Source organism: Orcinus orca, chromosome X (assembly GCF_937001465.1).
Source record: "Orcinus orca chromosome X, mOrcOrc1.1, whole genome shotgun sequence".
Taxonomy (NCBI): domain Eukaryota; kingdom Metazoa; phylum Chordata; class Mammalia; order Artiodactyla; family Delphinidae; genus Orcinus; species Orcinus orca.
The window spans coordinates 59288918-59305071 of NC_064580.1; the positions used below are offsets into that span (position 1 = coordinate 59288918).

General features: G+C 38.5%; 1 protein-coding gene across 6 annotated transcripts in view; it reads right to left on the reverse strand.

The window, feature by feature from the left end:
- OPHN1 (oligophrenin 1) overlaps positions 1-16154 on the reverse strand; it is a 603167-nt gene that overhangs the window by 559005 nt on the left and 28008 nt on the right. Inside the window, exon 1 of one of the 6 annotated variants that reach the window (XM_049704598.1) lies at positions 8461-16140. The exons of the other annotated variants lie outside the window; for them this stretch is intronic. The gene's annotated coding sequence lies outside the window, so the exon portion shown is untranslated. Of the gene's footprint in view, positions 1-8460; positions 16141-16154 lie in introns of those variants that run through there. 6 annotated transcript variants of the gene reach the window in all.

Consider the following 16154-nt stretch of genomic DNA (forward strand, 5'->3'; position numbering starts at 1 on the left):
TGGGGAAATGCTTATCATTTAAAGAGGTCAGAAGTCCAAGAATTCAGTCCTTCCATTTTTCAACTACTAAAGTCTGTGCACATTCCTTGGCTCCTGGATGCATAACTGGACCACTGGTTCCCTTTACACATCACCTTCTCTCCCTCTCTTACCCTCCTGCCCCCACCTTTATAAGGATCCTTGTGATTACATTAAGCCCACCCAGATAATCCAGGAGTATCTTCCTACCTCACAATTTCTACTTACAAGCACAAAAGTCCTTTTTGCCATGTGTAGCAGCATATTCACAGATCCTGGAGATTAGGACTTGGACATCTTTGGGAAGCCATTTATTCTGTTTACCACAGACATAATTATGAATACAAAAAGATGATAGAAACAAATATACCAAAAATATTAACAGTTGTTCAGCCTGTATGGTTGGATTTTGATTAATATTTTATGCTTTTCTCTTTTTTGCAATTTCTACAATGAGCATATGTCACTTTTTGAAAAATAGAGAATACAAATACATAAACACAAAAAGTACAAGGGGTATGCAGTAAAGTGTCTTTGTCTCACTCTTGTCCCTCAGCCCCCAGGTTCCTCTTTCTAAAAGGCATTTATCATTAGCAATTTCTTCTTCTTCTAGAGATAGAGTATGCAAGAGCATGTCTATGGTAGGTTGAATAATGTTCCCTCAAAGATGTTCATGTCCTAATCCCCAGAACCTATTAATATCTTACCTTCCATGCCAAAAGGGACTTCGCAGATGTGATTAATTCAATGATCTGGGGATGGGGCATTTATCACTGATTGTCACTGATTGATGAGCCCAGATATAATCAGAAGGATCTTTTTAAGAGGGAGGCAGGAGGGTTAATGGGAGAGAAGGCAGCGATGTGACAACAGAAGTAGAGAATGGAGTGATGCTCTTTAAAGATGGAGGTAGGGCCCACAAGCCAAGGAATACAGGTATCCATTAGAAGCTGAAAAAGGCAAGGAAGCAGACTCTCCCTCCCCTTAGAGTCTCCAAAAAGTTCCAGCCCTGCTCATGCCTTGACTTTAGCCCAGTGAAACTAATTTTGGACTTATGACCTCCAGAACTATGAGAGAATAAATCTGTGTTGTTTTAGGCCACTAAGTTTGTGGTAATTTGTTACAGTGGCAATGGAGATGATCTTTGCATATATATATTTTTGCACATGTATGGATATATTGGGTATAGCTATAGAATAAAATCAAATAAGTAGAATTCCTGGGTTAAGGTATGTGCATTTTAAATTTTGACTTAAACTGCCAAACTCCCTCCCCAGAGGTGCCAATTTCTACTGCAGCAATGTATGAATGACATTTCAATTTTGACTTTACTCATAATGCTCTTTTTCCATACAGAAGTTTGAGTTTCATGCTCTCAGAGATATCTTTTCCTTTTATTGCTTCCTAATTTTATAACATATTTTTAAAATCCTTCCCCACTCTAAAATTAATTTTAACCATTCCCATGTTTTGTAGTTTTATGGCCCTATATTTCACATTTAATTATTTCATTTATCTGTAACTTACCTGCGTGTTAAGTATGAGGTATGGAAATAACTCTTCTTCCCAAATGTCTACCAAGGTGTCCCAACAACCTTTGTTAAATAATTCATTTTTTCCCCACTAATCTGAAATGCCATCTTTATCAGATGTACCAGTACCACACTGTTTTAACTATTGCAGCTTAATGACATTTTATTCTTAATCTCTGATAAAACTAATTTCCCCTAACTACTCCCCTGTTCCTAATTTCTCTAGGTTTTCATGCTTGCTTGTTTTTACATATGAATTTTACAACCATATTAACAGAAATATGTATCTTTATTTGAACTGAGTTTAATTTATCCTATTTACTTAAGTGAATTGATATTTTTATATTATCTTTCCATTTAAGAATATAATGTGTCTTTCTATTAGTCTAAGTCTTCTTTGGTGTTCCTCACTAATATTTTTTTTCCTTCATGTAGAACTTGTATATTGCTTGTTAAGTTTATTCTTAGGTATTTTCTCCTGTCTGTTGATAATTAAATGGGGTCTTTCCTTCCATTATATGTTCTGATTGTTAGTATTTTATATGAAGGCAATTTCAGGATGATTTCAGGATACCTGAGGAGTCTAGGGTCCTTCTTTGAAGGCATTTCAAGGATTCAAACCAAAAGATTACTGAGGGTGGAGGTTGGCTGGTAGGACCCTCTGCCATTCCTCCCTGAGACAGAATAAGGCAGGACTTCCCTGTACAGCCAATAAGCATAAAGGCTGGGGAGGCTAGGTAAATCCACATGCCTTCTCCTCATATCTAGGGCTTGAGACTTTGTGTGAGGGACTGCTAGGGAGTTCCTGACTCTGAACACTAATGAACACCCTTGTCTTGCAGGTTGAGCACCCAGTCAATAGTAACTGGCTAGAAGGTTACCCATCACTCCCCACCTTCTCAGGGGAACTTGCCCCCAGAAGCATGTAACTGTCTCTAGACTGAAGGGCTCATGGAAAGTGCAAATAACTCGAACCTGTGGTTAATCTTCTCTGTGTGGCTAGTGAAAACTATCTTCCCATTGTGAGTAGCTCTCACCTTGGGCACAATACCAAGACTGCTTAGCAAAAGCTGTGTTGGAACAGCCTCCAGCACAGTTCACCCAGATTTCTTTAATCTTCTCTCTACCTGTAATGCAAGTTCTATTTAGACAAAATCATAGCAAGGTTAACAATGTTCATTTTTGGGTTTTTTTCTTCTAACTTCTAATTGGCTGTAAACTAGGGACCACAGGTTTCTGCTAAAGGATTCCCAACAAGTTTACAAAATAGGCTTCCCCCAGTGCCCCAGGACTCTTATCAGTGAAGCCAATTACATTTCACTGCAAATCTGCAGATTTTCAGGCAACCTGATGAATTTCCACACTGTGGCCTCAACACAGCCGGAGAGCCTGTTTCTTTTGGCTTTTTATTTTTCTGTTAGGTTAACTAGTTAACCCTTTCGTAATTCCCAAGGCTTTTTTTTTTCTTTATCACCACCATCTTTCTTTTAGCACTGGTATATCTAACATTGCTCTTCCTTGCTACTTTTTTTTTCTTCTTCTCGGATCAGGCTCCTTCTATCCTGTAACATTAACAAAAATATAATTCAATGATTTTGCTTGGGGTTGCAGGGGGAGGGGGGCATCTGAAGAAAGACTGAGAAGCCAGCTGTTTCCAGACTATAGCATGTGCACGAAAATTACCAGATTGGGGTACAAGGTACTGCAAAGAAACTGGAGCTGACTATGACCTTATGTTGCCTCCTGCCTTTTCTCTCCATCTCCATTTACTAGCTTTTATTTGCTATTATTTTTAGGAGATACTTTTATAGCTGCTCATGACTGCATGTGTATATATTTTCCTCAACTTATGCTCTATCCAATGGGAGAAAGGTCCACCTAAAGATCACCCTCTTCAACAGGGCCCCAGGGCTTGAACAATCTTTAGATGTTTTGGATTTTCATCTGCTGCTCCATTAATTGATGTCAGCTGCAGCTATAATAACCTTATGGAATGGTTTGCAAATATGAAATATTTGGAAATATTTTTCACTTGAAATTTTCAAACCCACAAAAATGTTCTCCAACTCTTTCTATGTGTTCCATTCCTGTGGCAACGATGCATTTAATGGTAGAGAAGAAACCACATAGAAACACAGGGCTGCCAGGCTTGTAAAGACGTAACTTGCTCTGGTACCCCTGCCTTGAATGAGGGTAACATTTATGCAATATCAGAGAGCTACAGTGCTAAGCAAGAGACAGTGTGCTGCCTCAGACTGTGATTTGGGAAGACTCCTCAATATATATAAAATCAAATGTCCAATCTTCCCCACAAAACTGGTCCTCTCCAGGAATCCCTCATCTCATAGAATGGCCCCACCACCCATCTAGAAACCAGGTAGTCATCCATGATATCTCCCTCTCCCTCACCTTCCATATCCAATCCATCACCAAATCCCACTGATTTAAACTCACAAATATATCTCTAATACACTTTTCTCCATTTCCACCCTAATCTAAGACATCATCATCTCTCATATGTACTACTGCAACTACCACCTAATAATCAGTCTCCCCTCATCCATTCTTGCCCCTCCTGAAGTTACTCTCCACAGTGCAACCAGAGTAAGCTCAAAATATAAATCACGGGCTTCCCTGGTGGCTCAATGGTTGAGAGTCCGCCTGCCGATGCAGGGGACACGTGTCCGTGCCCCAGTCTGGGAAGATCCCACATGCCGCAGAGTGGCTAGGCCCGTGAGCCATGGCCGCTGAGCCTGTGTGTCCGGAGTTTGTGCTCCGCAACGGGAGAGGCCACAACAGTGAGAGGCCCGTGTACCGCAAAAAAAAAAAAAAAAAAAAAAAAATATATATATATATATATATATATATATATATATGTATATATAAATCACATCACTTAAATATTCCTGCTTTGAACCCTCTGATGGGATCATACTATATCTCCCTACCTGGCCTACCCTTCCAACTATACTGCTTTTCTTTTAGTATCTTGAAGAGGGAAAAAACCCAAGTCTTTGCAGCCTCAGAGTCTCTGCATACACTGTTCCCTCTGCTTGGAATGTTCTTCCTAATACCCTGTTCAGATCTTTGTGTGGTTGGTGCCTTCTTATCATTCATTTCTCAACTTAAGTATCACCTCTTCTGAATGGACTTGAGGATGCAGGGAGGGGGAAGGGTAAGCTGGGAAAAAGTGAGAGAGAGGCATGGACATATAGACACTACCAAATGTAAAATAGATAGCTAGTGGGAAGCAGCCGCATAGCACAGGGAGATCAGCTCAGTGCTTTGTGACCACATAGAGGGGTGGGATAGGGAGGGTGGGAGGGAGATGCAAGAGGGAAGAGATATGAGAATATATGTATATTTATAACTGATTCACTTTGTTATAAAGCAGAAACTAACACAACATTGTAAAGCAATTATACTCCAATAAAGATGTTAAAAAAGAAAGAAAAAGAAATGTTAAAATAGACAAAATTTTAAAATAAATAAATATATTTTTAAAAAAATACATCACCTCTTCTAAGATGCCTTCCCCAAAGAAAGCCTTCCTCTGTTATTTTCTCAGGCTTTGTTTATTCCCCTCACAATTTTACCACAACTTACCATTATTTTATTTGTTTGCTTACTTGTTGTTTACCTGCCTCTGGAATATACATTCCCTGAAGGCAGAGACCATGTTAGTCTTGTTCACCACACTATCCAGCACCTAGTATATAAAAGGTGCTCGATAAGTACTTCTTAAGGACTTAGTTCCGACTGAGCTAAACACTTCTTATCTGTCTCCCCTGCCTTTCCCAAGCATCCTGAATTAGGTTTTCGTGATATTCCTTTCATGAAGTTATTACCATATGTGGTAGATATTAGTGCTGTTTACCAAATATTGCTGATTCCTCCATCAAGTCATCTGCTAGGGTTGCACTTCCCCACCTCCTATGAAGGCAGATATGGCCATGTGACTTACTTTGGCCAATAAAATATGAGCAGAAGTGATATGTGTCATTTCTAGTAGAAGCTTTAAGAGCCACAAAGCAAACCCTCATGTTCTTTTTCCCCTGCCCCAGTAATCATGAAAGCATGTATCAAAATGGAGCTCCATCAGCCTCAGTCCCTGATAGGCAGAGTGCCCAGCCAAACCTCCAAGGACATGCATCATGATAAAAAATAAATAAACCTTAGGGGAAATTGATCAAGATGGCAGAGTAGGAGGACATGGAACTCACCTCCTTCCACAAACACATCAAAAAATACATCTGCATTTGGAACAATTCTCACTGAAAACTAACTGGAAATTGGCAGAAGGACTCCTGTACAACCAAGGCTGCAAGAAAAATCCACACATAATCGGGTAGGAAGAGAAGAAAAGCAATCAAGTTGGCACCTGTGCTCAGTCTGGAGGGGACTCAGAGGAAAAGGGAGATTACACGGGCAGAGACACGCCCTGGGGTGTGACTGGTTCGAGCCACAAATTGGGTGCCCCAGTCCTGTGGTCCTACACAGGGGAGATGAGCTCCCTTGGCTGGTTGGAGGGCCACTGGGACTACCAGAAGGGCTGTGGAAGCCTGGACTCCACTTGTGAGGAGCATAAACATGCTAGCTTTCCCCCAGAAGCAGGGCAGACAGGGCAGATTGAAGACTGCTCTAGTGGCTGCCAGGGTACCTGTGACTGCCTCGGAGCACACCCCAGCAAACACCCCAGTCCTGCTTACTTAACAACACAGCACAGCACTGGATCTAGGACTGCAATGACCAAGGAAAAATCTCAGCTGTGGAACACAGAGGCGACTCAGTACTGGGGCAGCATCTGGGTGAGGAGGCAGCCGCCATTGTTGGCACATACTCAAGCAGAGCTAACAACAGCCCAGAACACTGATGGTGGCTGGTCACCACAGTTCATGACCCCTTATAGGCCGAGAGTCCACGTGGGGTCCACCTGCCTTGTGGTTCGGCTCCAAACAGGGCAGGGGTGGCAGAGGCTGGGGGGAGTGATTGGCTGTGAGGGACAAAGGGAACTTGGACACAAGGCTGGACCTGAACAGAGTGAGGGAAACAACTGCTGGCGCCTGTACAGGCAGCACATCAGAGACAGCTTGGAACTCTGTCTACAGCCAACATGAGTGGAGAGCCCACATGGGCCATCTTTGCTTCAGCACTACTCACTCTGGGGCAAGGGTCACAGTGCTGGGAGAGGGGAAAGCACACACTTAAAGGAAACTAAGCCAGCTCAGCCCTGGCCCTCAGGACTGCTGCTCTAGCAACTTGGGATCAGATTACACCCTGATAGGGTGGTGATGGCCACTGAGAAGAGGGGAAGTCCCACCTCACACCTAGATCCAGCTACAGCCCCTCCATCTTCAGCCCCATCCCCTACAAAGGTGATAGCTGCAAGCACACCCTGAAGAAAGACATGACTTATGTCCACATCAAATCCAGCTCTCCCACCAAAGGCACTGGGCACATGCAGTCTGCACAGGGATGCTCCCACCTAAGGACAAACCATCAAGACTACAATAGGTAACTGTTTCACCTAAATTCATTGGTCACAAGAATACCTATGTTAAAAAGAAACGTGAGAACAAAATAGAAACTTTAAGATAATTGTATTGAGTTACTCAATTCAACTAAGTCACTGAATGTTTTCTGTGAGCCAGGTACTGTGCTAAGTGGCATGAGATATATAAAAATTAGTCAGAACTACCCCCCCCCAGGAAGGTAGGGAAGATATTCACAAATATGGCTAACAAGATATATGAGTGTATAAACAACATATAAGTGACCATCAAGGGGGGAGTAGTAGTTCTAACTGGGAAGGTGGTATTGGGGACTGGTCTACAAAGACTCGAGAAAGACTATTGAAACAATAAAGAAAATTCTACTCAGTTGCACAAATAATTTCTGAAAGAAATATTTCTGGATATATGCAAATAATTTATATGCAAATAATTTCTGGATATATGCAAGGTCTAGGCCTCATATTGTTCCGTAATACAAAGATTATTAAGAAACAACTCTTGTCTTCCAAGGACAGTAACCAATGTAGCAATGAAGATGAGTATATAAATACCTAACATCAAGGCTCACACAAGCATCATGTGACATAGATAGTCAACTCAAATGAGGAAAAAATCACATTCAGTTGGGAGTACCTGGGATGAATACAAAAAGGTGAGATTTGAGATGGGCCTTGCAAGATGGAAGGATTACAACAGAGATGGATGGAGGTAACAGCATTCCAGGAAAAATAAATGGCCTGAGCAAAAAGGACTGAAGTGGAACACAGCTGAGCACAGGTTTGTAGAACACGGAGGAGTCCAATTTAGCTTGAAAGCAAAGGATAGAAATGGAAGTAGCAGATGAGGCTGAAAAAGACAGTTGAGTGCATAATCTGGAAAACCCTGAAGGTCAGGCTGAACATTCCTTTTTTAAAAAAAAAAAAAAAGAAGTTCACAGAATGAGAAGCCACTTAACCTATCTGCACAGGAAATGGCATGATGTGTGCTTTGGTTTGGAATTATTCATCTGGAACTGCTATAGGATGAACTAAACGAAAAAGAGATAAACAGTTGGGGACCAGTTTTTGCTCAGGCAAAAAGAAAAAGTGGTTTGAAATGTGGTGTGAGGGGGAAGGCAAGAGAAAGGTGGAGATAAATGCAAAAGACACTGCTGAAAATAAACCTCCCAGGCTTTGTCATTTATTGGATGTGAGGTTCATGGGAGAAAGAAAGAGCAGCTGTCTAAAGTTTCAAATCTGGCCAACTAGCAGGATTGGGGATGCCATGAACCAAAATAAGGAAGTCAGCAGGATGTGGGGAAAATGCATAGCTGGGTTTTGACTCAAAGTAAATGATGAGTAAATGTCAGCATAAATCAGAACGTTAAACCCCAGGTATAAATAAATCCTGTTGCATACCTTACATCGACAGGCATCATGATCTGTTCTCTTCAAACAGCCCAATAAGAACTAGAGACCAAAGAAATACGCCCTGATAAGATATTCAGATGATTTCTTATAAGATCAAGTTTGCAAATAATTCCACACATTTTCATAATGAAAAGGGCCAAGATAGGTTCCACATAGCGCCAGTCGCAGGGTGTGGGGGGGTTAGTATTACGGTTCTTTCTTCCAGTTTTATTGAGATATAATTGATATTCAGCACTGGATAATTTTAAGGGGTACAGCATAATAATTTGATATATACATCACAAAATGATAACCATAATAAGTTTAATGAATATCAATCATCTCATACAGATAGAAAATTAAAGAAATGGAAAAAAGTATTTTTCCTTGCGATAACTATTAGGATTTACTCTCTTAACTTTCATATATAACAAACAGCCATGTTAACTATATTTCTCATTCAGTATATTACATCCCTAGTACTTACTAATCTTTTAACTGGATGTTTGTACCTTTTGACTACCTTCATCTAATTCCCCCTCCCCCTCATCCCACCTCTGGTAGCCAAAAATCTGATCTCTTTTCTATGAGTTTGTTTGTTTGTTTTTGAAGTATAATTGACCTACAACACTATGTTAGTTCCTGTTACACAACATAGTGATTTGATATTTCTATACATTTCAAAATAATCACCATGATAAGTCTAGTTACCATCTGTCACCATACAAAGATATTCCAATTATGATTGACTAAATTCCCTGTGTTGTACATTTCACGCCTGTGACTCATTTATTTTGTAACAGAAAGTTTGTACCTCTTAACCTCCCTGCCTACTTACCTCCTCTACCATCCTGCTCCCCTCTGGCTACCATCAGTTTGTTTTCTGCTTCTGTTTTGTTATGCTTGTTCAGCTCTTTTGTTTTTTTTTAATTTCACATGTAAGTGAAATTATATGGTATTTGCCTTTCTCTGTCTGACTTATTTCATTAAGCATAATTCCCTCTAGGTCCATCCGTGTTGTCACAAATAGCAAGATTTCATTGTTTTTTATGGCTAAGTAACACTCCATTGTATGCATTTATCACATCTTCTTTTTCTTAATCTTTTTTTTCTTTGCTTTTGGCCACACCATGCATCTTGCGGGATCTTAGTTCCCCAACCAGGGATTGAACCCAGGCCCTGAGCAGTGAAAGCATGGACTCCTAGCCACTGGACCACCAGGGAACTCCCTATCACATCTTTTTTATCCATCTGTCTATCACTGAGCACTTATGTTGCTTCCATATCTTGGCTACTGTAAATAATGCTGCAAGGAAAATAGGAGTGCATATATCTTTTCCAATTAGTGTTTTTTGTTTTCTTTGGGAAAAATACTCAGAAGTGTAATTGCTGGATAGTATGTTAGTTCATTTTCAACTTTCTGATGAATCTCCATTTTCTTTTCTATAATTGCTGTAACAATTTACATTCCCACCAAAAGATCATGAGGGTTCTCTTTTCATCACATCCTTGCCAACATTTGATTTTTGTCTTCTTTTTGATGATAGCCATTCTAACAGGTGTGAGGTGATATCTCATTGTGCTTTTGATTTCCATTTCCCTGATAATTAGTGATGTTAAGCATATTTTCATGTATTTGTTAACGATATGTATGTCTTCTATGGGATAATGTCTATTCAATTCTTCTGCCCATTTTTAATTAGGTTGTTTGCTTTCTAATGTTGAGTTGCATGAGATTTTTGTATATTTTGGAAGTTAACCCATTATCAAATATATCATTTGAAAATATCTTCTCCCATTCAGTAGAGAGCCTTTTCATTTTCTTCATATTTTCTTTTGCTGTGAAAAAGCCTTTGAGTTTGATGTAGTCCCATGTGTTTATTTTTGCTTTTGTTGCCCTTACCTGAGGACACAGATCATAAGAAGTATTGGTAAAACTGATTTTTAAAAACTGACTGCCTATGCTTCCTTCTAAGAGTTTTATGATTTCATTTATTACATTTAAGTTTTTAATCCATTTTGAGTTTATTTTTGTATATGGTGTAAGATAGTGTTCAAGATCCATTCCTTTTCATGTAGCTGTCCAGTTTTCCCAAAACCGCTTATTGAAGAGGCTGTATTTTCCCAACTGTAAATTATTGCTTACATTGTTATAGATTAATTACCCACATAAGTGTGGGTTCATTTCTGGGTTCTCTATTCTGTTCCATTGATCTATGTCTCTGTGTTTGTGCCAGTACAATACTGTTCTGATTACGTAGGTTTGTAATGTAGTTTGAAATCTGGGAGCATGATATCTTCAGCTTTGTTCTTTTTTCTCAAGATTATTTTGGTTATTTGCAGTTTTTGTGTTTCCATACAAATTTAGAATTATTTTTTCTAGTTCTGTTAAAGTTGTCGTTGGTATTTTGATAGGGATTGCACTGAATCTGTAATTGTGTTGGGTAGTATAGTCATTTTAACATTAATTCTTACAAGCCATGAGCACATCATTTCTTTCCATCTGTGTCTCCTTCAATTTTTTCATCAGTGTCTTACAGTAATCCACGTATGGGTCTTTTACCTCCTTAGACTTATTCCTAGGTATTTTATTCTTTTCAATGCAATTGTAAATGATAATTTTTTCTTAATTTCTTTTTCTGATACTTCATTGTTAGTGCATAGAAACTAACAGATTTCTGTACATTAATTTTGTATCCTGCAACTTTACCAAATTCATTGATGACTTCTAGAAGTTTTTTGATGGCGCCTATAGGATTTGCTATATATAGTATAGTGTCATCTGCAGATAGTGACAGTTTATTTCTTCCTTTTTCCAATTTGGATTCCTTTTCTCTCTTCTTCTTGTCTGACTGCTGTGTCTGATTGCTAGGACCTCCAATACTATGTTGAATAAAAGTGGCTAGAGAGGGTATCCTTGTCTTGTTCTTGATCTTAGAGGAAATGCTTTCATCTTTTCATAGTTGAGTATGTTAGCTGTGGGCTTGAAATATATGGCCTTTATTATGTTGAGATATGTTCCTTGTATACTGACTTTGTGAGAGTTTTTGTCCTAAGTGGATGTCAAATTGTCTCAAAAAATTTTTCTGCATCTATTGAGATGATCGTATGATTTTTCTTCTTCAACTTGTTGATGTGGTGTATCACTTTGACTGATTTGCAGCTACTGAACCATCCTTGCATCCCTGGGATAAATCCCACTTCATTATGGTGTATGATCCCTTTAATGTATTGTTGAATTTGGTTTGCTAGTATTTTGTTAAAGATTTTTGCCTCTATGTTCATTAGTGATATTGGTCTCTAAATTTCTTTTTTGTGATATCTTTCTCTGCTTTTGGTATTAGGGTAATGCTGGCCTCACAGAATGAGTTCAAAAGCATTATTTCCTCTGCAGTTTTTTGAAATAATCTGAGAAAGATAGGTGTTAACTCTTCTCTGAATTTACCTGTGAAGTCATCAAGTCCTCGACATTGTTCTGGGGAGTTGTTTTATTACTGATTCAATTTCACACTGGTAATTGGTGTGTTCATATTTTCTATTACTTCCTGGTTCAGTCTTAGGAGATCATACATTTCTAGGAATTTGTCCATTTCTTCTACATTGTCCATTTGATTGGCATATAATTATTCATAGTAATCCCCATGATCGTTTGTATTTCTGTTGTGTCACTTGTAACTTCACCTATTTCATTTCTGATTTTATGATTTGTGCCCACTCTCTTTTTTCCTTGATGAGTCTCGCTAAATATTTTTAATTTTATCTTTCAAAGAGCAAGCTTTTAGCTTCATTCATCTTTACTACTGTTTGCTTTAGTCTCTATTTCATTTGTTTCTCCTATGATCTTATTATTGATTTCCTTCTACTAACTTTGGGTTTTGTTTGTTCTTCTTATAGTTCCTTTAGATGTAAGTTTAGGTTCTTTATTTGAAATTTTTGTTTTCTGAGTTAGGCTTCCATCAACATAAACTTGCCTCTCAGAGCTGTTTTTGCTGCATCCATTAGATGTTGGATCATTGTGTTTTCATTTTCATTTGTCTCCAGGTATTTTTTTTATTTCTTCTTTGATTTCTTCAGTGACCCATTGGATGTTTAATAGCATATTGTTTAGCCTCCACATGTTTGTGTTTTTGGAATTTTTTTCTTTAATTTGATTTCTGGTCTCATAACATGGTCAGAAAAGATGCTTAATATGATTTCAATCTCTTAAATGTATTGAGCCTTGTTCTGTGGCCCAGCATGTGATCTATTCTTGAGAAAGTTCAATGTGCACTGGAAAAGAATGTGCATTCTGCTGCTTTGGGATGGAATGTTTTATACATATATATAAAAAGTCCATCTCATCTAGTGTGTCATTTAAGGCCAGTATTTCCTTATTGATTTTCTGTCTCAATTATTTGTCCATTTATGTAAGTGGGGTGTTGAAGTCCCCTACTATTATTGTGTTACTGTCAGTTTCTCCCTTATGTCTGCTAATATTTGCTTTATGCATTTAGGTGCTCCTACATTGGGTGTATATATATTTATAACTGTTATATCTTCTCAGATTGATCCTTTTATTGTTATGTAATGATCCTCTTTGTCTCTTGCTACAGTCTTTGTTTTAAAGTCTATTTTGTTTTATATAAGTATTGCTGCCCCAACATTCTTTTGGTTTCCACTTGCACGGAATGTCTTTTTTCCATCTTTTAACTTCAGTCTGTGTGTGTCTTTGGCTCTGGAGTGAGTCTCTTGTAGGCAGCACATAGATGGGTCTTGCTTTTGTATCCATTCAGCCACTCTATGTCTTTTGATTACAGCATTTAGTCTATTTACATTTAAAATAATTATTGATAGGTATGTACTTATTGTCATTTTGTTACATGTTTTGGGGTTGTTTTGTACTTCTTTTTTTTTCCTCTCTTCTTCTTTTGCACTCTTCCCTTGTGATTTCATGACTATCTTCAGTGTTATGTTTAAAATCCTTACTCTTTGTGTGTGTGTATCTATTATACATTTTTGGTTTGTGGTCACCATGAGGTTTACATATACCAATATGTATGTATATGTGATTATTTTAAGTTGCTGATCTCTTAAGTTCAAATGCATTCTTACTGCCCCCCCAACCATGTTTAATGTTTTTGACATCATATTTCACATCTTTTTGTTTTATGAATCCCTTAACTACTTATTGTGGATATAGATGACTTTACCACTTTTGTCTTTTAACCTTCCTTCCAGCTTTACAAGTGGTTGATGTCCTACCTTTACTGTATATTTGTCTTTACCAAGAAGATTTTTCCTTTCATAATTTTCATATTTCTCGTTGTGGCCTGTTCATTTCTGCTTAGAGAAATTTCTTTAACATTTCTTATAAAGCTGGTTTTGTGGTACTGACCTTTTTAAATTTTTGCTTGCCTGTAAAACTCTTGATCTCTCCTTCAAATGTGAATGTAAATCTTGCCGGGTACATATTCTTGGCTGTAGGTTTTTTTCCTCTCATCACTTTACATATATCATACCACTCCCTTCTGAATATGGCCAGTAGTTTTTAAACATTGGAAATTGATTGAACACTATAGACTTGCTCCCTGAGAAAAACATACATTAGCACATACTCACACATTACAATATAAAATTGGGGGATTTCCACAAAATTCTAAAGATTGAACATATTGATAGCCTGCCTAGAAAAATGACAGTTTCCTAGAAGATGGAACTTGAACAGGCCAGCATGAAGTGGGTGAGGTGGAAAGATGATGAAGAAAACAAAGTCTAGGACAGAGAATTAAGATACAATCCAAGCTGCCAACTGTTCCTGTGTGCTGAATAGGAAAAGGAGCACAGCACCAAATGTTTCAAGTTTGCAGACTCCAGCAGGACACTTTATTCAGGAATCTATGACTCAGAGGTCTTATCTTAGAAGGTTTCACACCACTGCCTCAGAGCCCAGATACAGAACCAGTGTCAAGTGCCTTTAACCTTAGCACAATACATTACTGAGATGATCCTTACAGAAGGAGAAAAAGGCACCAAATAAAACGAAAACCAAATCTAAAAAACTCAAATCAGGGAGACACAACTCCTCATAGGAAGCATTCCCAGAGAGAAGGATAGTGTTTATTATTACAATTGAAATATAAAAATCATTTGCTTTTTTTTTCAAACTGTCACTCTTCCCTACAGATCAGCAATCATTTTGCATGAGTGCAGACATAAGATATTTTTGGAGGAATTGATGTTGAAATGATATCTGCTTTAAATCTGCAGAAATCTAAGGGGAGACTCAGTGCTCAGCATCTAAATCAAAGACCAAATGTGCATTTCAACTCTAAAAAAGGAAAACTCCCTATTGCTGAAAGAGCTATGCCAATTGGCTGCCTCCTTATATATGCCCTGTAAGCAATCCCAGGCTCAAGAGCACAAGGCAAAGGAGCAGTGATGAATCTCAACTGAGGCAGCATTCTGACCTCTACAAAGTCAGGAACTGTACCAGACACAATGCCTGATGGGTGGGGCATTTCTTGAGCAAAGGGTACAGCTGTGCCACGTAGGATCAAGGAAAATTCTGAAAGGCAAGTACCATAATCACATCTCAAGAGCACCGGAGGGATGGCACAAGCAGGGGACTAATAAGGAGGAAATGAGATACTGAATGCAGAGTCAGAAGACCTGGATTTAAGTCTCAGCTCCACCACTGGGTAACTGTGTATATTTAAGTCATTTCGATTCTTTATCTGTACAACAGTGTTAATGATAACAACCCTACCTATTTCAGAGAATTGGTATGAGATGCAAACATGATCATAAAAGTACTACATATTATTTACTTTGAAATAATAAAGTTGTACATAAATGAATACTATTTGCTTATTGACCATCTATCCCCCTATTGCACTCATTACAGTCTCTGAGATTCTTTTCTTTCTTCTCTATCTTGGCACAGCCACACTCCTATATTATAGCTGACATCAGAATTGTACATGCCTGGGATTTCCTAGATGTCAGCAGAAGAGCTGGGAGGGGCCCAAATCCCGACCTTGTTGAAAGCAGAGGCTGCTGTAGAATAACTAATCTCTATCTTCATCAGATCGAGATGGTAGGTGAGGTTTCACAGAGGATGCAAGCAACCTGAGGTGAGTGCATGAGTGCAAAGGAAAGAGTGTCCACATTCCCATCTTTGTCCTTTAATTCATTTTATGTACGTCCTTCACCCAAGAAATTTTTCCTAAACTTTTAGGACATAATGGGCTAAGGGAAGCAATAAGATATTATATAAAGAATAATAATCCAGGGATCAATAGCAGAATAACTGAGGCAGAAGAACGGAAAAGTGACCTGGAAGATAAAATAGTGGAAATAACTACTGCAGAGCAGAATAAAGAAAAAAGAATGAAAAGACCTGAGGACAGTCTCAGAGACTTCTGGGACAACATTAAATGCACCAACATTCGAATTATAGAGGTTCCAGAAGAAGAGAAAAAGAAAGGGACTGAGAAAATATTTGAAGAGATTATAGCTGAAAACTTCCCCAACATGGGAAAGGAAAGAGTTAATCAAGTCCAGGAAGCACAGAGAGTCCCGTACAGGATAAATCCAAGGAGAAATACGCCAAGACACATATTAATCAAACTGTCAAAAATTAAATACAAAGAAAACATATTAAAAGCAGCAAGGGAAAAACAACAAATAACACACAAGGCAATCCCCATAAGGTTAACAGCTGA